Source organism: Pongo abelii, chromosome 6 (genome assembly GCF_028885655.2).
Source record: "Pongo abelii isolate AG06213 chromosome 6, NHGRI_mPonAbe1-v2.0_pri, whole genome shotgun sequence".
NCBI classification, from domain to species: domain Eukaryota; kingdom Metazoa; phylum Chordata; class Mammalia; order Primates; family Hominidae; genus Pongo; species Pongo abelii.
Window position 1 is genome coordinate 12851326 of NC_071991.2, and position 25000 is coordinate 12876325.

At 48.9% G+C, this 25000-nt stretch overlaps 1 protein-coding gene and 1 pseudogene across 1 annotated transcript in view; both read right to left on the minus strand.

Annotated features, from left to right (window-relative positions):
* LOC100452085 (NADPH--cytochrome P450 reductase) overlaps positions 1-13602 on the minus strand; it is a 72094-nt gene extending 58492 nt beyond the window's left edge. Inside the window, exon 1 of the mRNA XM_024249625.3 lies at positions 13507-13602. The gene's annotated coding sequence lies outside the window, so the exon portion shown is untranslated. The remainder of the gene's footprint in view (positions 1-13506) is intronic.
* On the minus strand, positions 3648-6516 carry LOC129060604 (ribosomal protein uL30-like; annotated as a pseudogene).
* Positions 13603-25000: the final 11398 nt, after the last annotated feature.

Genomic DNA, 25000 nt, shown 5'->3' on the forward strand with positions numbered 1-25000 from the left:
CCACATCGCATGGCTTCAAGCTGAACTCTAAGCAACGTCTAGTGTGGGCAGGGTGACTCTGCTAGGCCCTTGGCCTCCATAAGGTGACTCAGTGGTTCAAGCAGGTTTTTCTCTTGTCATTCCACCATCTCAATGTACAACTTCTGGGGCCGTCCTGATGGCAAGAAGATTGTTGGAGGGCCCGGCCCTGGCTCTTAAATGCTTCCATCCAGAAGTGACATACGTGACTTCCTCTCACAGACCATTACCCGAAGTTAATTTCGAGAGGGCTTAGAAATGTGTGGGAGCCCAGAAACACGCAGTCAACATATGCCTGCTGCAGGTGTCCAGGACTAGCTCAAAGTGACAGGGAAACTGGCGGCACAACTGGTAGGAGTCTAGTTGCTCAAGAACTCATGACCTATAAACCTGATTTTTAAAAACTGAGATAGAAGCCAGGCGCAGTGGCTCACACCTGTAATCCCAGTACTTTGAGAGGCCGAGGCGGGTGGAACACAAGGTCAGGAGTTCGAGACCAGCCTGGCCAACACAGTGAAACCCTGTCTCTACTAAAAATACAAAAATTAGCTGGGTATGGCAGTGTGTGCCTGTAATCCCAGCTACTTGGGAGGCTTAGGCAGGAGAATCACTTGAACCCAGGAGGTGGAAGTTGTGGTAAATGGAGATTGTTCCACTGTACTCCAGCCTGGGCAACAGAGCAAGACTCCGTCTCAAAAAAAGAAGACTGGAAGCAGTGAGTGGCTCATGCCTCAGGCCGAAGAGGGCAAGATCACTTGAGGTCAGGAGTTCGAGACCAGTCTGGCCAACATGGTGAAACCCCGTCTCTACTAAAAATACAAAAATTAGCTGGGCATGGTGGTGGGCACCTGTAATCCCAGCTACTCGGGAGGCTGAGGTAAGAGAATCACTGGAACCCGTGAGGCAGAGGTTGCAGCGGGCTGAGATTGGGCCACTGCACTCCAGCCTGGACCACAGAGCAAGAGTCAGTCTCCAAAAAAAACTGAGACAGAATTCACACACCATAAAATTCATCATTTTAAAGTGTAAAATTCAGTGGTTTTCACTATATTCACCCACTGTGCAAGCATCACCACTACCAGATTCCAGAGCATCTTCATACCCCCAAAAGGAAATCCCACACTCATCAGCAGTCACTCCCCGCTCCTGACCTGGTTTTTGGGGGTTTTTTTTTTTTTTTTTGAGACAGGGTCTCACTCTGTCAGCCAGGCTGCTGTACAGTGGTGTGATGACAGCCCAGCCTCCTGCGTTGCTGGGACTACGGGCACCCACCACCAAGCCCCGTTAATTTTTTGTATTTTTTGTTAAGATACGGGGTTTTGCCATGTTGCCCAGGTTGGTCTCGAACTCCTGGGCTCAAGCCATTAGCCCGCCTCAATCTCCCAAAGTGCTGGGATTACAGGTGCGAGCCACCAAGCCTAGCCCTGATTTGTTTTTAACTAATGAACAGTGTTTTAACACTGCTCTGACATACAGGAGCTGTAATTATCACAAAGGTTAAAGGACCTTGTCCTACATCAGGGAACTGATAAATGGCGGAACCAGGATTCAAACCCAGACCAACTGTCTCCAGAGCTATTCTATCCACCATCTGTCTGCCCTTCAAGACCTTTTTAGGACACGGCAAAGTTACAGGTAGACGCAGCCTCACTGAATGACCTGGGGTTTATTTTGCAGCTGACATCCTGGCCACATCATCAGATGACAGCATTGCCCAAGATGGAATAATCCCTGCAGAAGGACACAGGATTGGTCTCGTGTCTGGGTGGAGCCATCCTGCACCCCTGTAACCCTGGTGCTCATACTTGGCATAACATGAGTGCTCAATATTTGTTTTTGTTTTTGTTTTTTTTGACACGGAGTTTCGCTCTTGTTGCCCAGGCTGGATGGAATGCAATGGCGCAACCTCAGCTCACCACAACCTCTGCCCCCCGGGTTCAAGCGATTCTCCTGCCTCAGCCTCCCAAGTAGCTGGGATTACAGGCATGCGCCACCACGCCCGGCTAATTTGTATTTTTAGTAGAGACACGTTTCTCCATGTTGGTCAGGCCGGTCTCGAACTCCTGACCTCAGGTGATCTGCCCGCCTTGGCCTCCCAAAGTGCTAGGATTACAGGCGTGAGCCACCATGCCCGGCCGGCACTCAATATTTGTTTGCTGAATGACTAAATGAACAGAATCTCCCAGACCAGAGTCAATGCTTCTCCCTCAATGGCACAGCACACTGGCCCTTCAGCCAGGAGCATCGGAACAGAGCCGTACTGCTTTCTAAGACCTCTTGGCTCTGCCTGAAATCACCTACTAAAGGGCAAGAAACCAAGCCAAGCTTTTCAAATATCACAGGAAAAATAACAGGGGGCCAGGTACAGTGGCTCATGCCTGTAATTCCAGCACTGTGGGAGGTCAACAGGAGGATCGTTTGAGCACAGGAGTTTGAGATCGGCCTGGGCAACATAGCAAGACCCCATCTCTGCAAAAAGAAAGAAAGAAAAACTAGCCAAGTATGGTGGCATGTGCCTGTAGTCCCAGCTACTTGGAAGGGCTTAAGGAGTTTGAGATTGCAGTGAGCAATGATCCTGGGTGACAGAGCAAGTGTCCTGCCTTTAAAAAAAAAAAAAGAGAGAAAAGAAAAAGAAAAAAAAGCAGGACACTGTACGTGGGAGGTACTAAGAGCTTCAGAATCTTCACTTTGGACTGGCTGCCTCTCACTCTGGCACAAGATCGCTCCTCACTCTGCCAGATTCTCAAGATTCACTCCTGCCTGCTAAAATAATCGCTCTGATTCCATTCTCTTGCTCACACCTCCCAAAGAACTGCCCTTACAGAATTTACAACTGAGCCTGAACCTCTCAGCCTCTTACCTAGATGGGACCCAGAAAGGGTCACCTGTGGGAACACTCGTGTTCTTGAAAACAGCACCTCCACCCGGGCCCAGGCCAACATCATCTTTCATCTTGTTGGTCTTTTCCACACACAAGAGTAGTCCCAGCACCTCGAAGAGAGCTTGGCACATACATGGCGCTCTACAAATACTTGCTGAGTACACGGGCTGCTGACCATTGCTTTATTCAATGATCCTCGTGTAAAGGCCCAGGGAAAAGCACTTTTTAAAAAAAAATTTAAGAGATGGGGTCTTGCTCCATCACCCAGGCTGCAGTGTAATGGTGCAATCACAGCTTACTACAGCCTTGAACTCTCAGGCTCAAGTGATCGTCCTGCTTCAGCCTCTTCAGTAGCTGGGACTACAGGTGCACACCACCATGCCTGGCTAATTTTTTAAATGTGTATTTTCTTGTCGAAGGGACAGGGTCTCTCTCTCTCTCTCTTGCCCAGGCTGGTCTCAAACTCCTGGCCACAAGTGATCCTCCTGCCTCAGCCTCCCAGAGTGCTGTGACTACAGACATAAGCCATCCCGCCCAGCTGAAAAATACTAACGAGAAACTGGTCGGCTTCCTTTTTCCAGTAATGCTTGCTATGTAACCCCATCCTTCTTTGCCTTGGCATCTAGGAAGCTCTGGGCAGAGCTGTGTGCTCAACCACAAGAGCTTCCCTGGACTGCTTTTTGACACCATCACCTCCCAGAGTCCTTTTCTCAATTACCAGGCTCTCAGCTTTCAGTTCCCCCTCTGGTTTTTGGTTTGGTTGGGGAAAGCATGGAACGTGAAATTCAACAAACTCACAACCCAGTTGAGCTACAAAAGGCCAACAGACCTTGGTTCAAAACCTAGATATGCCACCTATGCACTCTCGGATCCTGGGCACACGATTTATCACAGTCCATCTCCGGGATGACCATCCTCACAGTGCTACGTTGGTTACATGAGACAGAAACACCCAGCGCAGACATTCAATGGTTACACTCAACTCCTTTTATTTTCGTTAGAATTTTCTATTATTTATTTATTTGGGGAATTTTCTATTTTTCGTTTATTACTGTATATTTTGAGATGGGGTCTCACTCTATCACCCAGGTTGGTGTGCAGTGGTCTGATCATGGCTCACTGCAGCCTCAACCTCCCTGGGCTCAGGTGATCCTCCCACCTCAGCCTCCCGAGTAGCTGGGATGACAGGTGCACACCACCACACCCAGCTAATTTTTAAACACCGATGTTTAAAAACACTAATTTTTAAATAGAGATGGTGTTTTGCCATGTGGTCCAGGATGGTCTTGAATTCCTGGGCTCTAGTGATCCATCCACCTCAGTCTCCCACAGTGCTAAGATTATAAGCATGAGCCACTGCGCCAGGCCCTAGAATTTTTAAAATAAACAAATTTATTCACGTCTTCAGCATCCAGGTAACTGATCTAGAAAGATTTAGAAAGAGTCAGAATATTCTTCTTCAATTATAAAATGATTACTGAATAAATTATCAACTACAGAAGGAACTTGAGACACAATTTTTCTTTTCTTTTTTTTTTTTTTGCAAAGACAAGTGAGCATTTATTTTTGTGCCTTTCTTCCTATCTATATTTCAAGTCTTTTTCAAGGCCCCAGGAATCTCTGGATTCAATTATGTCCCCGGGCTTGGTCGACTGCTGCAGGAATCTTAGGGAGCCTTATACAAATGCTAGAGTTACTCATTTACCAACATTAAACCCTAGGATAGAAGATGCAACAAAGCAGGACTCCCTTCTCCACGAAATGTGATTTCAGACGAGGCAGCAGACAATGTAGAAAATGCTGGAATTTTTCCTTGGAACTGGACTGTGATGAGAAGTTCCTGCCATGAACGTAAGCTACTGTCTTTTCTTTCTTTTTTTTTTTTTTTTTTTGAGATGTAGTTTCACTCTTGTTGCCCAGGCTGGAGTACAAAGGTGCGATCTTGGCTCACCACAATCTTCGCCTCCCAGGTTCAAGCGATTCTCCTGCCTCAGCCTCCCGAGTAGCTGGGATTACAGGCGTGTGCCACCACGCCCAGCTAATTTTTGTATTTTTAGTAGAGACGGGGTTTCTCCATGTTGGTCAGGCTGGTTTTGAACTCCCGATCTCAGGTGATCCACCCGCCTCAGCCTCCCAAAGTGCTAGGATTACAGGCGTGAGCCACCGGGCCTGGCCAGCCACTGTCTTTCCTTTGACCCTTCCTTTCCAGTTTTTGAAGATAAAGCAGGAAATAATCTTCTCTGAAGATACTTGATAAAAATTCCGCCCCACCCCCCGCCCCCAAAAATAACACAAGCTTCCGGTTCATTGATAAAAATTTACTGTAGTTTGGCACCTGGCTGTAGTTCAGCTGGCAGATGAGCAGATTGATGCACACACTCCAAGGAGATGGAGGTGTGCCAGTCTCCTTCAGGAAGTGCACTCTATTTTTAGTAGCATGACGAGCCACTGAGAGGTGGAAAGGGGACAAGAACCATGAGATCTCCTGGAAATGCTTCCTTGGGAAGGTCTTCCAAGCAAATGACACCAAACTTTCCCAGGTGCTCCTCAATCACTGTGTTGTCAGAGGGATGGTCTTATTCTTGACCTTGCTTGTCTATGTTTCAAAATGAGTTCCCGGACAGATTTCAGATTTGGAAATGCCCAGGTCACATAAGGTTACATACTATACGCTGCATTTTTAGGTTCTGGGGGGTGACTTTTACAAAGACACCACTAAAAATTTTCTTTAGGTGAAGTCTTGCAATGGTTCTCTGCACCAGTAAACTCACACCATCAGTCCTTTCCATGTGTACAACAAAGGCCAAGGAATGTTTATCTGGTGATTCCAAGGCGTGAGGTTTTATTTCTAGTCGTCTGAGACGCACCTTGTCATGTTTCTGCTGCCAGGAATCATGTAGGAATGATTCCAGTCGTTTAAACCTGAGCCCTTTTCCTTTCCTCTGCTCCTCCTTTGCCAAAAGTGCCTGCTTTGACTGCGTGGCTTTGAGGCCTTGATAAGCCTTCTGCTTTTAGGAGATTTTCTGGAGCCAAAGGGATTTTTCCTTGCTCCTGCTTTGCCATCTTTCTAGTGTTGCAGCTACTGAACATGCGCAACCCCACCACTGACATAAAATTTTATACCTGGATGGAAAACTAAAGTCCTACCAAAAGTTCCTACTGTACCTTGGAATAATCTTCAAAAGTACAGACCAGGCCAGGTGCAGTGGCTCATGCCTGTAATTCCAGCACTTCGGAAGGCCGAGGCGGGCAGACTGCTTCAGGCCAGGCATTCAAGACTAGCCTGGGCAACATGGTGAAACTCCATCTGTACTAAAATTACAAAAAATTAGCCAGGCGTGATGGCGCACACCTGTAATCCCAGCTACTCAGGAAGTTGAGGCATGAGAATTGCTTGAACCCAGGAGGCAGAGGCTGCAGTAAGCCGAAACTGTGCCACTGCACTCCAGCCTGGGTGACAGAGTGACAGGCTCTGTCTCAAAAAAAAAAAAAAAAAAAAAAAAAAATACAGGTCAGACCCAGTTTTGACATCTGAGCTCAGTCAATATGCAGAAGAAAGCTCAGCAGTAAACTTGGGGGACAGAAGCCATATTTATTCATTCATCCATTCATCGAAGTACCTACCTTATGCCTGGCGTTGTTCTATGCCCCAGCTTACACTCGCAGAAATGATAGGGAGGTTCCCTGTTCTCAACTGAATTCACCTTCTAGTCCACCCGTATTGCCACTAGGGAGGGGAGAATTAGACACCTTTTATTAAGTCACTGTTTATCCTCTATGAAAGCAGATGGAGAAGAAAACATGCAATAAGACAGTGACAGGGCACAGTGGCTCATGCCTATTATCCCAGCACTTTGGGAGGCTGAGCTGGGTGGACCACTTAAGGCCAGGAGTTTGAGATTGGCCTGGCCAACATGGTGAAACCCTGTCTCTACTAGAAATACAAAAATTAGCTAGGTGTGGAGGCACGTGCCTGTAGTGCCAGCTACTCGGGAGGCTGAGGCAGGAGAATCACTTGAACCTGACAGGCAGAGGTTGCAGTGAGCCAAATCGTGCCACTACACTCCAGTCTGGGCGAAGAGCAAGGAGGGGTGACCAAAGCAGGGTTCCAAGATCAACTAGCAATGGTACCATGGACAGATCTTGGGACGTGGTTGGGAGGGGAAGAGAGGGAGAATTACGGGTCAATTAAGGGTCAGTGCAGCAGGAAGTGACAAGGGGCTACAGTAAGACCACAGCAGTGGAAAGAGATTTAAAGGGCCGGGCGTGGTGGCTCACGCCTGCTGTAATCCCAGCACTTTGGGAGGCTGAGGCAGGCAGATTGCCTGAGGTTAGGAGTTCGAGACCAGCCTGGCCAACACAGTGAAACCCTGTCTCTACTAAAAATACAAAAATTAGCTGGGAGCGGTGCCGCGCGCCTATAATCCCAGCTACTTGGGAAGCTGAGGCAGGAGAATCACTTGAACCTGGGAGGCAGAGGTTGCAGTGAGCTGAGATTGTGTCACTGCACTCTGAACAACAGAGCGAGAATCTGTCTCAAAAAAAAAAAAAAAAAAAGACTAAAAACTTACAGGACTTGGTGGTGGTGGGAGACCCAGAATGGAGAGGAAGGGAAAAGGGACAGGAGTCTTTTGTCCTTGGAGCTTCAGGGCCCAGGAAGTCGGTGAGGCCACTGACAGATAGAGCTCTTGTTGTGGAGGTTTCGGGTAGATGGGCTGGGAGCTTTTGATCACTGCTGTGACGCTGAATGACTCCTGAGTTTGCAAATCATGTTACGTAAGGAATGCGTCCAACGTGTCCATGTTAAGACTGTGTGGTTTCGTGAGAAGTCAAAGGGTCTGAAGCCCTTCACCAAAACCAACAGTGGCTTTTCTTCACAAGACCACAAATACCTGATGGAACGTTTTCTGATGCCTGGACTGCGTACCAGCCAAACTGCACTCTGAATGATCCCGGGCACCACTGGCTAATGCACTCTCCTGTGTATTCAAGAACTGCCATCCCTGTTTGCAGTGTTGAAAACTCAACCCAGGTGACCTACAGTCACTATATATGAGTTCAGAAAGTTCAGAAAGGTGACCGTAGTTCACGTGTTCCTAACCAACCCTGCAAACCTTTGTACAGGCCCGGCCTACCCAATGCACTGATGATGGATGCCCACGAAGATCAAAGTATCACTAGGACACAGTGCTCTAAGAACACCGGCATCACCACCGCAGAGGTGATGTGACGCTGAGCTCAGAAACAGGGCTGTAGGAAAAAGTGCTGAAGATAAAACGAGGGCAGATAAATAGAATGAGTAAGCACTGTTCTTAACTTTCACCTAGAAATAAATTACATCTGTTCCAAGTTAGAGGACACGCCCCCCAGTGCCCCATCTTCCTCCTCATTATTACATCCAAGTAGACAAAAGGCAACTTTTCCCCTTCTATTCTCCTACCAGATGTCTCCTAAAGAATTCAATTCTTATAAGCTGGGCATGGTGGCTCATGCCTGGTAATCCCAGCACTTTGGGAGGCTGAGGCGGGTGGATCACTTGAGGTCAGGAGTTTGAAACCAGCCTGGTCAACACGGTGAAACCTCATCTCTACTAAAAATACAAAAAAAAATTAGCCGGGCGTGATGGCACGCGCCTGTAATCCCAGCTACTTGGGAGGCTGAGGCAGGAGAATTGCTTGAACCTGGAAGGCAGAGGTTGCAGTGAGCCAAGATCACACCACTGCACCCCAGCCTGGGCAAAAGACTGAGACTCTGTCTCAAAAAAAAAAAAAAGAATTCAACTCTTGGAGAACAGTCCACAGCTGACAGCACTACAGTCTGGCCACCAACATATTCTAAGTTAGCCTTGAAACTGACGCATTTCGGGAAACTATGTGTACAATTCTCTCAGCTATGTACAGATGCTGCACAAAGGAGATCTGAATGCCACACCCTCCAGCACTCCAATTAAAGGACAATTCTTAGATATCCCCCTATCCAAGTCACCTCTTTACCAAGTGAAATAAATAAGCTTCACACATCAACAGTTTGCTGCACAAGCCACCAGAAGGATCAGGTTCCCTGGGGGTTTGTTCACAACACGTCCGAGCATCAACTGAGTTGCCACACCGACGAGCGTCAGGAGTAACAGTTACTGGGCTGGGCGCGGTGGCTCATGCCTGTAATCTCAGCGTTTTGGGAGGCTGAGATAGGAGGCTCACTTGAGGCCAGGAGTTTGAAACCAGCCTGGTCAACATAGCCAGACCCCACTTCTACAAATAACAATAAATAAATAAATATATAGAGAGAGAGAGAAAAGGAAAGAAACAAACAAACTGATGAACGTGGCTCCAGTGAACCCAACCACCTGGAGCCACCAATCTGCAAAGAACCATGGTCTGCCCCATGGAATTCCACCATCTTCTCTCCCTCTTTTATGCATACACACACACACACACACACACACAGATGCAGACAGGCGTGTGCACACTAATCCCAACAAGAACACAACTGACGTAAACGTCTCGCGTGAGGAGGAAAAACTTTTAAGATGTAGAGCTCTAAAACAGTATGATTACAAATTTAGACACAGTAAAAATTTCCCAAATGGTTGTTCATTCACCCAGAGAGGATATTAGGCAGTAAGAGAATATTCAGTACAAAAAAACACTGTTCCTGAGCCGGACATGGTGGCGGACGCCTGTAATCCCAGCTACTCGGGGGGCTGAGGCACAAGAATTGCTTGAACCCAGGAGACAGAGGTTGCAGTGAGCCAAGATCGCACCACTGCACTCCAGCCTGGGTGACAGAGTGAAACTCTGTCTAAAACAAACAAACAAAAAAATACTGTTCTGAGCTAGTCACACAGCTCTGGCCTTTTAAAACACCGCCCCATCTCTTCGCATGGTTCCTAGGACCATTTCAAACAAGTGCCACCACGCGACCTCAGCCTCATGCAATCTGCACCCTACATGCCCCCAGAGCTGGTGTGCCTGGGTGGGCTCAGAGAACTCCTAGCAATCCTCCGAGACCCAACTCAAATATCACCTCTCCCCTGGAGCTCTGCTGTGGAAACAAACAGCAGGCTCAGTACTAATAAAAGCCTCACCCCATCATCTTGAGAATGAATGCAACACACCGTGCCATTCTTGTTGAATTGTATGCTTGCTTCCCTCCCTGTGAGAGTTCTCAAGTGCCCGAACCAGAACCTACACGTATCCTAAGGTGGGATGTGTGCTTTTTTATGTGTCATGCTACAGGGATCCAAACAGCGCCAAGAAGATGAAGAAGGACCCACTGTTGAAAGGGTAACACATTCTGAGCTGTCCCAGAGGCAGGTGGAGTGGGGATTCTTTCTCTGACTTTAGTGATGAAGAAACTAAGGCTTGGTATAGGTAAGTGACCTCTGACTCAGATGCTTCTCCCACCTGCCCGGCGGGTCCAAATTTCTGCCCAATGCCAGATGACAAAACTGCACAGCAAAACAAGTTGTTGTTTTTGGGGTTTTTTTTTTTTTTTTTTTTTGAGACAGAGTCTCACTCTGTCACCTAGGCTGGAGTGCAGCGGCGCGATCTCTGCTCACTGCAACCTCCGCTTCCCGGGTTCAAGTGATTCTTCTGCTTCAGCCTCCCGAGTAGCTGGCATTACAGGTGCACACCACCACACCCGGCTAATTTTTGTATTTTTAGTAGAGACGGGGTTTCACCATGTTGGCCAGGCTGGTCTCGAACTCCTGACTTCAAGTGACCTGCCTGCCTCAGCCTCCCAAAGTGCTGGGATTACAGGCGTGAGCCACCGTGCCCAGTCAATTTTTGTATTTTTTTATAGAGACAGGGATTCGCCGTGTTGCCCAGGCTGGTCTCGAACTCCTGGACTCAAGCAATTCACCCACCTTGGTCTCCCAAAGTGCCAGAATTACAGGTCTGAGCCACTATTCCCAGCCTAGAATTGGCATTTGAAAGTCTTTTAAGGCTGTAGCCACCTGGGAGGCTGTGTGCTAATGAGCACAGAATATTTGGCCAGGTGGTGGGTACTTGTAATTCCAGCTACTTGGGAGGCTGAGGCAGAATTCAAGCAAGGAGAATTGCTTGAACCTAGGAGGCGGAGGCTGCAGTAAGCCTACTGTGCTCCAGCCTGGGTGACAGAGTGAGACTCCATCTCAAAAAAAGAAAAGAAAAGAAAAGAAAAGAAAATTGTCATTTCTCCATTTCACCTTTTTCTAACTTTAATTTTTAAGTGAGTCTGACATATAATAAAAAGTTAAATCCCAACATGCTCAATTGAGGCCACACACAGTGCTAGTGCCAGAGCTTGACCTCTGTTTCTCTGGCTCCTCCCTAAAGCACAAGGACATCGAGGCTCTTGTAGGGGTGGCCAGCCTCTCTGGAACCATGAAAGGTCCTATAACTTCATTAGCTCCCATCAGAAAAAAAAAAAGAAGTAAGAAAGCCAGGCACGGTGGCTCACACCTGTAATCTCAGCACTTTAGGAGGTCAAAGCAGGAGGACCACTTGAACCCAGGAATTTGAGACCAGCCTGGGCAACATGGCAAACCAAATCTCTGTAAAAACACTTAAAAAATTAGCTGGGTGTGGTGGTGTGTGCCTGTACTCCCAGCTACTTGGGAGGCTGAGGAGGGAGGATTGCTCGAATCCTGGAGGTTGAGGCTGCAGTGAGCTATGATTGCACCACTGCACTCCAGCCTGCACGACAGAGTGAGACCTGTCTCAAAAAAAAAAAGTTACTTAAGAGCTAAATTATTTTTAACTTGAAATGTTCCACGGACTTCACGAGTAAATGTTCTGGATTTGCCAAGCAGTTTTATTTCAATTGGCCTGTCTCCTAATTATACACACACTTACCTAACACAGATCCTGATTTTCAAGGGATTAAGGGTGGATCAACCCAGAGTCAACCAATAGCAGGTCCTAAAATTCAGGTATGTCTGGCAGCAAACATCCTTTGTGGCATTTACAAACTCCTACTACCCAGGACGATCCACACCTGATTTACGTTGGCTGCGGTCAATGATGCTGCTTTCAGGAATATCCCTGGGTTGTTTCATTTCAAATCTACCTATTATTTTTTCAAGTGCTAGACCTGAAGAATTTTGGAAAATTAAGATCACTCCTAAGTTTCCACACCACCACACAACTGGCAGCTAGCATCCCATTCTCTGAAATGCGGATGTTGTACAAATACTTTTTATAATAAGCTATCTGCTCAGCGAAACAGTCTCCAACATTAGATGGTATGAAGGTCATAAGTAGCTCAAAAACCACTCTCTTAAAAGGAAACTAAGAACTCCTAAGACAGCCCTCCTCCCAAAAAAAAAGGAAGTGGACCTTTCTGGGTTCCCTGGTTTACTAACTGGGCCTTTGGAGCTGTTCTCCTGACCAAGCCAACCCCATAACCACTCAAAAGGGATTTCCGTAGGTAGAACTTGCAAATGGTTAATGAATCAATGCCTTCTCCATAAAACAAGTCCCGAGGAATTACAGCAGTGAACAACGGTGGGGATACTGGATCCCACAGGGTTCCATAAACGTTCTGCTTACAAGGAGGATTAAAGTTCTTGATGCCACTCTCTGGGACCCTGTCTTGATCCTCAGAATCTCAACCCTGTGGGGAGAGCAGGGTGGCTGTCTTAATACCAGACCCACTGATCAGAAAACAGAGGCTCCAGGAGGTATCTTGCTATTGTGTCAAGAATCAAACTAGGGCCACCTAGTCCAGTCCTGTCTCCTTTTGTGCTGGCATCGTTCTCCAGCTTGGCCAAGCTCAGAGGCAAGGCAAAGGCTGCAGCTTTAAGGGTTTAAGAGAGGAGACAGCCACTTTCATTGAAACAGTCCGAAACTCCTTATTACTGGTCACCAGTTTACACAACGGTAACTCGCTTTGAAAAACAATACGCAAAAAGTCGAGGTCAAGCTCACTGAAACCTCCACTCTCCTCCCCCTGGCGCCCAAGAGACCGTGAACTCTTACCCAATTGCTCCCCCGAGCTAAGGGTGTCCCGGCTCCCCCAGGAGAGCCGGGTACCTGTGTTGTGGGGGCCGCCGAGACACCTGCCTGCGAGGGGCACTGCCCTCAGGGATGCAGGCCGGGCTGGGGGGCTCCCGTGATCCATCGACTCAGCCCACCTGATGCTGCAGGGTTAGATTCGGGTCCTATTAGCATGCGTCGAGCGCCTCTCACGTTAAGTACCCCTAGAATTCGCTGCCTCCCGAGGCCCATTCATTGTACAGATGGGGAAACTGAGGCTCGGAGAGTTAAAGTGGCTTAGCCCGTGGGGGGCGGCGGCGCGGGGACTGGACCCCGAGCCCTGAGATACCGAGCCCTAACCCTCAGCCGAGGGCCTGCCGGGCTCTCTCGGACCAGGCTGTGGAAAAGTCGACCCTCAGGCCGCCGCGGGAGGTCAGCTCTAGGGGAAGGGCGACGCGGAGGAGGGCCGGGGTGGGAGCCATGCCTTCCGCCCGAGCGTCGGGCCAGACGCGCAGCGCCCCAGCCCGAGGGCCCACCCCGACGCAGAGAGCCAGGCGGCCGCGGCGAACTGAGGCGCCCGGCAAACCCCGAGTCCCGGGGCCCGACCTCACCCACCCGGCCGTCCCCGCGAAAGCTAGCACTCACCGCTGGCAGCCCGGCTGGTCTCTGCGGGCACCTGGGCAGGGCGCAGGCCCGCACCACTGAGGCGCTACCACCGCCTGCGCCGGCCGCGGGGGTGGGGGCGTGGCCATTGGGCCGCCGACCCGCCCATTTGAGCCGCGCGTGCATTCCCGGAGCCCTGCGTTTCCCCCTGCAAATTTGCGCTCTTGGTATGGCCCGGCCCGGCCACGCCCCCTCGCGGCTCGGCTGGGTCGCCCCGCGGAGAAATGAAAGTGCGTGGCTCCGGGGGTGGCGGAGTCGCCTGGCGACGGCGGCTGCGGCTTCTACAGCTCCGACCCTGCAGTTCACCGGGCCGGCTGCCCACCTTCCCGGGGATCACCGCAGAACCGTGGCTGTGCGCCCGCCGGTCTAGCCTCCTCCTTCGGGCCGCCGCTTGCTTGTGATCGCCACATTGTCTCCTCCACGGCCCTGTTTCCTCACCTGAAATTGGCGAGGCTTCAGGCCCAGGTCGTCTCCCTGGGTTCCCTCCATCCAGCCTGACGGCGGAGGGCGCGCGTTTGTTTTTAGAGACAGGGTCTCATTCTGTCGCCCAGGCTGGAGTGCAGTGGTGCAGTCACAGCTCACTGCAGCCTTCAACTCCTGTGCTCAGGCGATTCTCCCACTTCAGCCTCCCAGTAGCTGGGACTACAGGCGCGCCACCACACCTAGCTAATTTTATTTTATTTTATTTGCAGAGATGCGGTCTCGCTATGATGCCCAGGCTGGTCTCGAACTGGTCTCAAGTGATCCTCCCTCCTCGGCCTCTCAAAGCGCTGCGATTACAGGTGTGAGGCCCCACACGCTGCCTAGAGTTCGCATTTGAAGGCTGGCCTGTTGGGGGTGGGAAGTGACCAAGCAGGAGGCAAGCCCTGGATGGAAGAGGAGTGGGGGGATACAGAGAGCTTCTGGGGTTTGAAAAGTCTGGCAGCCTTGCTCAGGGTATGAAGCCCACCTCTGCCTCCTGCTATGGTTTCTACTTTACAGTGTCATGAAGATTAAGTGGTGTAACCTTTGTTCCTAAAGGATTTAGAGCAGGGCATTACTAAGTATTCTCATCGCCATTGTTATTATTACTACTACTATTATTATTACTAGCTGTGCTGTGAATTCCTTTTGCAACACTGTGCAACTCACTTCTCTCAGAGTCCCTTCTCCATCTTTTAAAAATACCCCAGGCGCGGTAGCTCACGCCTGTAATCCCAGCACTTTGGTAGGCCGAGGTGGGCGGATCACCTGAGGTCAGGAGTTCGAGACCAGCCTGACCAATATGGCAAGACCCCCGCCTCTACTAAAAATACAAAAATTAGCTGGGCATGGTGGCGGGTGCCTGTAATCCCAGCTACTGGGGAGGCTGAGGCAGGAGACCCTCTTGAACCCGGGAGGCAGAGGTTGCAGTGAGCCCAGTTCACACCACTGCACTCCAGTGTTGCCAACAGAGTGACACTCCATCTCACACAAAAATATATAAATTAATATATAAAATAATACATTATATATATAATATATATAATATTATATATAATATATATAATATATATTATTATATTATATATTATATATAATATTATATATAATAATATATATTATATATTATATAAATGTTATATTTGTTATATTTATATATTATATAAATAATAACATATATATTATTTATTTTTTGAGACAGGATCTCTCCCTTTGTTGCTGAGGCTGGAATGCAGCCTTGACCTCCTGGGCTCAGGTGATCCTCCTGCCTCATCCTCCCTAGTAGCTGGAATTACAGGCATGGGCCACCACACCCGGCTAATTTTTGTATTTTTATTTTTCATTTTAAAGAAAGTTGATTGAAATGTTTTTGTAGAGATGGTGTTTTGCCGTGTTTCCCAGGCTGGTCTCAAACTCCAGACCTCAAGCAGTCCTCCCACCTTGGCCTCCCAAAGTGCTGAGATTACAGGTGTGAGCACTGCACCTAGCCTGATTTTTAAATTTTTTGTAGAGACAGAGTCTCACTATGTTGCCCAAGCTGGTCTTGAACTCCTGGCCTCAAGGGATCCCTTGCCTCGGCCTCCCAAAGTGCAGGAATTACAGGTGTGAGCCACCATTCCCATCCACTCTTCATCTTTAAAATATTGTGAAAATAGCAAAATCCTATATAAAGAGATTATTACCATGGCCCCGGTGCCAGGTTTCCTATGTCCAGGAACCAGTCCCTCCAACAGGCTGGATGAATACAGTAGCCCTCAGGGTGGGGCACAATACCTGTCCAATGAAGGAACTGAACTCCACACTCACCCCGGGAGAGAGCTGTGGAGAAATTCACCCAGATATCTGATACTCTGTGCCATCTTTTCAACACCCTGTTGGACATCTCCCCAGGATGTCCCAGTGAGGCTTCAAATTTGGACTTTGACTCCATGCCCCCTGCTTTTTTGTGAAACCAGAACTCCTAAAACACTGAGTCTTCTCTGTCTGCTAATAATATTATAACATCACTAAGGAAACATCAGGAAACAGGCATTTTACCTCTTTGGCCTTTTCCCATTGAACCAATAACTGGGTCCTATGGATTCTATCTCCAGAACCTCCTCTTGTCATCTTTTCTGCTGTCCCTGTTCCAGTTGGGGCCACGTGGGTTCACCGTTCACCTGGATGATCTCAGCAGCTTTTTGACTTTTTTGGGGGGGATGGAGTCTCACTGTGTCACCCAGGCTGCAGTGCAGTGGCACCATCTCAGCTCACTGCAACCTCTGCCTCCTGAGTTCAAGCTATTCTCCTGCCTCAGCTGCCTGAGTAGCTGGGATTACAGACTCGTGCCACCACAACTGGCTAATTTTTGTATTTCTAGTAGAGATGGGGTTTCACCATGTTGGCCAGGCTGCTCTCGAACTCCTGACCTCAGGTGATCCATCTGCCTTGGCCTCCCAAAGTGCTGGGATTACAGGTGTGAGCCACCGCACCTAGCCGGCTTCCTGACTGTTTATGTCACTTCTGGTTTCTGCTACACCCACTGGCAAGGAAGCTTCTCTCTCTTTTTTTTTTTTTTTTTTTTTTTGAGACAGGGTCTCACTCTGTCACCCAGGCTGAAATGTAGTGGTGAGATCTAGGCTCACTGCAACCTCCACCTCCTGGGTTCAAGTGATTCTCCTGCCTCAGCCTCCTGAGTAGCTGGGATCACAGGTGTGCACCACCACACCTGGCTAATTTTTGTATTTTTAGTAGAGACAGGGTTTTGCCATGTTGGCCAAGCTGGTCTCGAACTCCTGACCTCAGGTGATCCGCCTGCCTCAGACTCCCAAAGTGCTGGGATTACAGGCGTGAGCCACCGCACCGAGCTGAAAGCTTCTTTTCTTCAGTTACTGTCCTCCTCATTGTCCTACCTTCCTCTCCTTCCCCCTCCCCACCCCTACCCCAAAAAAACACTCTCACTAGCCAGCTGGGGGGAGAAAAAGTAGGTTGCATCCACATCTCACATATTACACTAATATAAATTCCAGATAGATAAAATATGTAAATGATTTTTTAAGAGAGAAGGAAAAAAGCCCCCAAAAGTCCGTGGGAGAATTGGTGTTAATAATCCCCAAGAGGCATTTCTAAATTATGAAATTATGACATAAACTCCAGAAGCCATAAATGAAAAGATTGAGAAATAATCTGGGCTGGGTACAGTGGCTCACGCCTGTCATCCCAGCACTTTGGGAGGCTGAGGTGGGAGGATCACTGGAGCCCAGGAATTCGAGACCAGCCTGGCCAACATGACGAAACCCTGTCTCTACTAAAAATACAAAAATTAGCTGAGCATGGTGGCGTATGCCTGTAGTCCCAGTGGGGGCTGAGACAGGAGAATGGCTTGAACCTGGGAGGCAGAGGTTGCAGTGAGCTAAGATTGCACCACTGCACTCCAGCCTGGGTAACAGACTGAGACTCCGTCTCAAAAACACAAAAACAAACAAACAAGGGGCCGGCAGGGCACGGTGGCTCACACCTGTAATCCCAACTCTTTGGGAGGCCGAGGTAGGCAGATTACTTGAGGTCAGGAGTTTGAGACCAGCCTGGCCAACACGGTGAAACCTCATCTGTTAAAAATACAAAACATTAGCTGGGTGTGGTGGGCGCCTGTAATCCCAGCTAATCGGGAGGCTGAGGCAGGAGAATCGCTTGAACCTGGGAGGCGGAGTTTGCAGTGAGCCAAGGTTGCACCACTGCACTCCAGCCTGTGTGACAGAGTGAGACTCTGTCTCAAACAAACAAGGAAGGAAGCTCATTGCTTAAACAGAACAATCTCTGAGACAAATTGATAAAAGAAATATGTAAGGCACAGAACAGTAGGTATAGAATGTTACCATTTGTATGTTCTCAAACAATTGTGGTGGGAAATGAGGGAAGAACATATATACTAGGTATACATATTTGCCTGTATGTGCATGAAATACCTCCTGAAACAAAAACAAACAAAAAAAAAAAAAAAGGGGAGGGGGGTAAGGTTGGTTGTCTCTGGAGAACTGGGAGAAGGGAGACCAGGGACAAAGGAATATATTTCACTATATACTACTATGTATCATTCAAATTTTGTACCTTATGAATGTATTACTTATTCTAAGTCAAATACGTAAATACTTTTTTTTGTTTTAAATTAGAGACTGGGTTTCGCTCTGTCACCCAGGATGGAGTACAGTGGCGTGATCATGGCTCACTACAACCTCTGCCTCCTGGGCTCAGGCAGTCCTCCCACCTCAGTCTCCGAGTAGCTGGAACTACAGGTGAGCACCACCACACCTGGCTAATTTATTTTTTATTTTTTATTTGTTGTTGAGAGAGGGTCTCGCTATGTGGCTGGTCTTGAACTCCTGGGCTCAAGTGATCCTCCCACCTCGGCCTCTCAAAGCGCTGGGATTCCAGGTGTCAGCCTCTACACCCAACCCATAAATACTTTTTAAATACCCAAATAATCTTGCTGCTGGCCAAAGAACAAACTCTTTTACTTGCTCCCCAAATCTGAAGCATAGTGACTATAAACTTGATTTTCTTTTTTTTTAAGGTGGAGTATTGTTCTGTCGCCTAGGCTTGAGTGCAGTGGTGTGATCTTGGCTCACTGCAACCTCCTCCTTCTGGATTCAAGCGATTCTCCTGCCTCAGCCTCCAGAGTAGCTGGGACTACCGGTGCGCTCCACCACGCCCAGATAATTTTTTATATTTTTAGTAGAGATGGGGTTTCACCACTTTGGCCAGGCTGGTCTCGAATTCCTGACCTCAAGTGATCCACCTGCCTCGGCCTCCCAAAGTGCTGGGATTATAGGCATGAGCCAATGCATCCGGCTGAAAGGATAACTTCTTATCTTGTTTAGCATTTTCTTCTGGTCATTACAGCCATGCTGGTACATACATAATTGTTTTTCTGGCTGATTTTGACCTGTGACTTTCTTTTCTTCTTCTTCTCTCTTCTTCTTCTTCTTCTTCCTCCTCCTCCTTCTTCTTCTCTTCCTCTTCCTCCTCTTCTTCTTTTCTTCTTCTTTCTTCTTTTCTTTTCTCCGTCTTCTCCTCCTTCTTCTCCTTCCTCTCCTTCCTCTTCTCCTCTCCTTCCTCTTTTCCTTCCTCTCCTTCTTCTCTTTCCTCTCCCACCTCTCCCTCCCCTCCCTCTTCTTCTTCTTCCTCTTCCTCCTCTTCGTTCTTCTTCTTCCTTCCTCTTCCTCTTCTTCTCTTTCTTCTTTCTCCTCCTCCTCCTCCTTGTTCTTCTTTTCTTTTCTTTTTTAAATATAGAGACAGGCCAGGTGCGGTGGCTGACACCTGTAATCCCAACACTTTGGGAGGCCAAGGCAGGCGGATCACTTGAGGTCAGCAGTTCAAGACCAGCCTGGCCAACATGGTGAAACTCGATCTCTACTAAAAATATAAAAATTAGCTGGGTGTGGTGGTGGGTGCCTGTAATCCCAGCTACTCAGGAGGCTGAGGCAGGAGAATTGCTTGAACCCAGGAGGCAGAGGTTGCAGTGAGCCGAGATCACGCCACTGCACTCCAGCCTGGGATATATAGAGAGAATCCATCTCAAATAAATAAATAAATAAAGAGACAGGTTCTCACTATGATGCCCAGGCTGGTCTCAAACTCCTGGGCTCAAGCAATCCTCCTGCCTCAGCCTCACATAGCACTGGGATTCCAGGCATGAGCCACCATGTCCAGCCCTGTGCCTGATATTTTAGATGTTACCTCTGGAGTCCCACTGATGTGAGTTAGGCCATTTAAACCACAGCTCACCTCTCCTGCCCACACCCTTCCAACATTATTTATATACCTAATTTAATTCCTCTGTTAATCACTTTTATAATTTAAGTAGTAGCCTGGGGCCTTTGTTTTTTGATCCATGAACAGTATCTCTTAATATTGTACGATGAAGCTTCCCTTTCCCTTTGCTCTGTCCCTCTAAAACTTTAGCCGTCTGAACCTCTACATTTTCATTATTGAGCTTGATAACATCTATATTCTAAATATGTTTTCTGGCCAGGTAAGGTGGCTCCCAACACTTTGGGAGACCGAGGTGGGAGGATGGCTTGAGGCCAGGAGTTCAAGACCAGCCTGGGCAACACAGCAAGACCCTATCTCTACAAAAAAATTTTTAAAAATTAGCCAGGCTGGGCCAGGCATGGTGGCTCCTGCCTGTAATCCCAGCACTTTGGGAGGCCGAGATGGGAGGATCACTTGAGGTCAGGAGATCGAGACCATCCTGGCTAACACAGTGAAACCCTGTCTTTACTAAAAATACAAAAAAATTAGCTGGGCTTGGTGGCAGGCACTTGTAGTCCCAGCTACTCGGGAGGCTGAGGCAAGGGAATGGCATGAACCCGGGAGGCGGAGCTTGCGGTGAGCCAAGATTGCCACTGCACTCCAGCCTGGGCTACAGAGCGAGACTCTGTCTCAAAAAAAAAAAAAAAAAAAAAAATTAGCCAGGCTCAGCATGGTGGCTCATGCCTGTAATCCCAGCACTTTGGGAGACAGAGGTGGGCATATCACCTGAGGTCAGGAGTTCGAGACCAGCTTGGCCAACATGGCAAAACCCTGTCTCTACTAAACAAATACAAAAATTAGCTGGGCGTGGTGGCGGGCGCCTATAATCCCAGCTACTTGGGAGGCTGAGGCAGGAGAATCGCTTCACCCCAGGAGGCGGAGGTTGCAGTGAGCTGAGATCGCGCCACTGCACTCCAGCCTGGGCAACAGAGTGAGACTCCATCTCAAACATAAATAAAATAAAAGCAGTGGAGCCAGGCATGGTGGCTCACACCTGTAATCCTAGCACTTTGGGAGACTGAGGCAGGGGATTGTTTGAAGCCAGAAGTTTGAAACCAAACTGGGCATCATAGCAAGGCCCCACCTCTACAAAAAATAAAAAATCAGCCAGGTGTGGTGGCACGTGCCTGTAGTCCCAGCTACTCAGGAGGTTGAGGTGGGAGGATCGCTTGAGCCTGGAGGCTGAGGCTACAGTGAACTGTGATTGTGCCACTGCACTCCAGCCTGGGCAACAGAGCTCTCGGCCAACCCCATCTTTATGTTTTAAAAAAATAAAAATAAAAGATAAAATGAGAGCAGAGAAACAGGAGCGGGGGGTGGCAGTTGCTGTCAAGTGCAAAGCACAGAGAATTGTTGACCCATCTGGCTCTCTTCATTGTCCAAATAACTTCCCCAGACCTTCTTCCTGTCTCCTTGGTACCCCACACCCCTAGGTCCTCCTAACATGGCCATAGTTGAACCGTGTTACACAACAGAGCCAAACTCTGTCTCTGAAAAAAAAGAAAGAAAGAAAAGAAAAAGAAAAAGTGGATCCCAGATTAGCTTGGCACTGAGAGAAGCTGGATCGGCTTCCCCCATAGATGCTAGAGGGGTGTGGTTGATCCATAGAGGAGGTGCTCCCACTTCCCCAGAACTCCAAACGTCACACCGGCCTCCGACACCGTGTCTCATGTGTCTCCAGTACCACACCATGACCTTTGGACAGGACAGTTCATTCCCCTTGAGAGGCGTCCATGAGGGTGCAAGGCAAGTGAGTTTGCAGATTTCCTGGGTTGAGATAACCCTACAGGGTCAGGGATGAGAACATCACCAAAGTGCAGAAGCGCAGAATCTCTCTCTGGAGATCAGGGGACAAATTCCAATTAGACGGAACCAAATGCATGGCCTTGGCCAAGTATCTTTTTTTTTTTTTCTTTGAGACCAAGTCTTGCTCTGTTGCCCAGGCTGGAGTGCAGTGGTGCGACCTTGGCTCACTGCAACCTCTGCCTTCTGGGTTCAAGCAATTCTCCTGCCTCAGCCTCCCAAGTAGCTAGGATTACAGGTGTCTGCCACCATGCCCAGCTAATTTTTTTGTATTTTTAGTAGAGATGGGTTTCACCATGTTGGCCAGGCTGGTCTTGAACTCCTGACGTTGTGATCCACCCGCCTCGGCCTCCCAAAGTGCTGAGATTACAGGCGTGAGCCACCATGCCCAGCCCTGCCAAGTATCTTCATTACACTTCCCGGATAAGAAGTCAGTGATGGCTAGGCATGGTGGCTCATGCCTGTAATCCCAGCATCGGGGAGGCTGAGGTAGGAGGATCACTTGAGGCTGAGGGTTCAAGACCAGCCTGGACAACATAGTGAGACCCCCCCATCTCTCTCTCTCTCTCTTTTTTTTTTTTTTTTTTAGTGAGACCACATCTCTCTCTCTCCTTTTTATTTATTTATTTTTTTAGTGGTGTGATCTCGGCTCACTGCAACCTCCATCTCCTGGGTTCAATTGATTCTCCTGTCTCATCTTCCCAAGTAGCTGGGATTACAGGTGCACGCCACCCAACCTGGCTAATTTTTGAATTTTGAGTAGAGCTAGTGTTTCATCATGTTGACCAGGCTGGTCTCGAACTCCTGACCTCAGGTGATCCACCCGCCTCGGCCTCCCAAATTGTTAGGATTACAGGCGTGAGCCACTGCGCTCGGCCAACCCCATTTCTATGTTTAAAAAATAATAATAATAAAAGAAAATTAGAGCATTTAATAATAAAAGAAAATGAGAAACAAGAGGGAGGCGGTTGCTGTCAAGTGCAAAGCCAAGAGGATGGTTAACCCACCTGGCTCTCTTCATTGTCCACATAACTCCCCCAGACCTTCTTCCTTCCTCCTTGCTGCCCCACACCCCTGGGTCTTCCTAACACGGCCAAAGTTTAACCGTTTCAAAGAGGCGGCCCTGAACTGAGAAAGTAAACATGGCCTTTAGCTACAGCAGATCAGGTTTCTGGCTAGCTGTGTGGCCATGGATGGGTCCTGGGCATACGGACCCAGGCAGTTGCGTGAGGATTAAATGAGTTGCTGTGTGTGTGATGTGGCCTGGTGCCCGCAGCGGTTCTCAGAGCCCAGGATGGCTTCTTTCTCCTTCCTACTTCCCGCATACCCCCCCAGTTTCACTCCATCCTTTGTTCGTCTCTGTTATGCAATCAAAGTTTCAACTCTTCTGGGTTTGCATGCGGGAGCCAGAGCGAGCTTGTGGGGAAATGAGAGGGTGTTCAGGTGAGAGGGGGCTTCGGAAGCCACACCCTTTCTCCCCCTCTTCCTCCCCATTCGCGTCCACATGCCAGTGGGCCAGAACCTTTGCCCTGTCTCCCCAGTATGACACAAGCCCCAGGATTCTGTGCCCAAAATTGCTTGGCTGCTGCTGGCTGTTGCCAAGGCAACCAGCACCATTGTGCAAGGCCCAATGAAGAGAAGCCTGCCTGGCTTCCACGAACTGTTCAAACAGCGCTGTGGAGGACACCTGCCTGTGCCTCTGAGCAGTCACTTAGCAGAAATGGAAGTTGATGAGAGCTGATCCCTGGCCTCTAGGGGATGGGAGTCTCCAGGCTGACTCACATCCCAGCCTGTACTGGTCTAGTTCAGTGATTCTCAAGCAGCAGCCTTACCTGGGAACTTGTTAGAAATGTCAAATTAGGCCAGGCATGGTGGCTCAAGCCCATAATCCCAGCACTTTGGGAGGCCGAGGCAGGTGGATCACTTGAGGTTAGGAGTTGGAGACCAGCCTGGCCAATATGGTGAAACCCCCCCCCCCCCATCTCTACTAAAAATACAAAAATTGTCTGGCATTGTGGAGCATGCCTGTAGTCCCAGTTAACTCGGGAGGCTCAGGCAGGAGAATCGCTTGAACCCAGGAGGCAGAGGTTGCAGTGAGCTGAGATCATGCCACTGCACTCCAGCCTGGGCAACAGAGCGAGACTCTGTCTCAAAAAAAAAAAAAAAAGAAAAGAAATGTCAAATTAAGGCCTGGTGCAGTGGCTCAAGCCTGTAATCCCAGCACTTTGTGAGGCAGGAGTTTGAGACCAGCTGTGGAGAACACAGCGAGACCCCATCTCTATAAAAAATTGGCCAGGCAAGATGGCGTGCGCCTGTGGTCCCAGCTACTCAGGAGCTTCAGATGAAAGGATTGCTTGAGCCTGGAAGGTTGAAGCTGCAGTGAACTATGATTGTATCACTGTACTCCAGCCTGGGTGACAGAGCAAGACCCTGTCTCAAAAAAAGAGAAATAAACAAAAACGGGTTGTGGCTCATGCCTATAGTCCCAGCACTTTGGGAGGCTGAGGCAGGTGGATCACGGGGTCAGTAGATTGAGACCATCCTGGCTAACATGGTGAAACCTCATCTCTACTAAAAATACAAAAGAATTAGTTGGGCGTGGTGGCAGGCGCCTGTAATCCCAGCTACTTGGGAGGCTGAGGCAGGAGAATCGCTTGAACCTGGGAGGCGGAGGTTGTAGCAAGCGGAGATCACGCCACTGTACTTCAGCCTGGGCAACAGAGAAAAAAAAAAAAAGGAAGGGAGAGAGGGCGAGAAGGAGAGAGAAAAAGGAATGCCAAATTTCAGGCCACTTCCCAAATTGATTGAATCAGAAACTCTGGGGGTGGGGCCCTGCCATCTGTGGCTGAACAAGCCCTCCAGGTGATGCTGATACAGGCTGAAGATTGAGGACCACAAATCTGTTCTTTTCTTTTCCTTCTTTTTTTTTTTTTTTTTTTTTTGAGACGGAGTCTCGCTCTGTCGCCCAGGCTGCAGTGCAGTGGTGTGATCTCGGCTCACTGCAAGCTCTGCCTCCTGGGTTCATGCCATTCTCCTGCCTCAGCCTCCCGAGTAGCTGGGACTACAGGCACCCGCCACCACGCCCGGCTAATTTATTTTTAGTAGAGACGGGGTTTCACCACGTTAGCCAGGATGGGCCCGATCTCCTGACCTCGTGATCCTCCCGCCTCGGCTTCCCAAAGTGCTGGGATTACAGGCACAAGCCACCGCGCCCGGCCTCTTTTCCTTCTTTTTTTTCCCTCCTCAAAACAGGCTCTTGCACTGTCACCCAGGCTGAAGTGCAGTGGTGCAATCATAGCTCACTGCAGCCTCGATCTCCTGGGCTTAAGCAAATCCTCCCACTTCAGCCTCCTGAGTAGCTGGGAATACAGGCTCACACCACCTCGGTCAGCTAATTTTTTTTGCAAAGACAGCGTCTCAC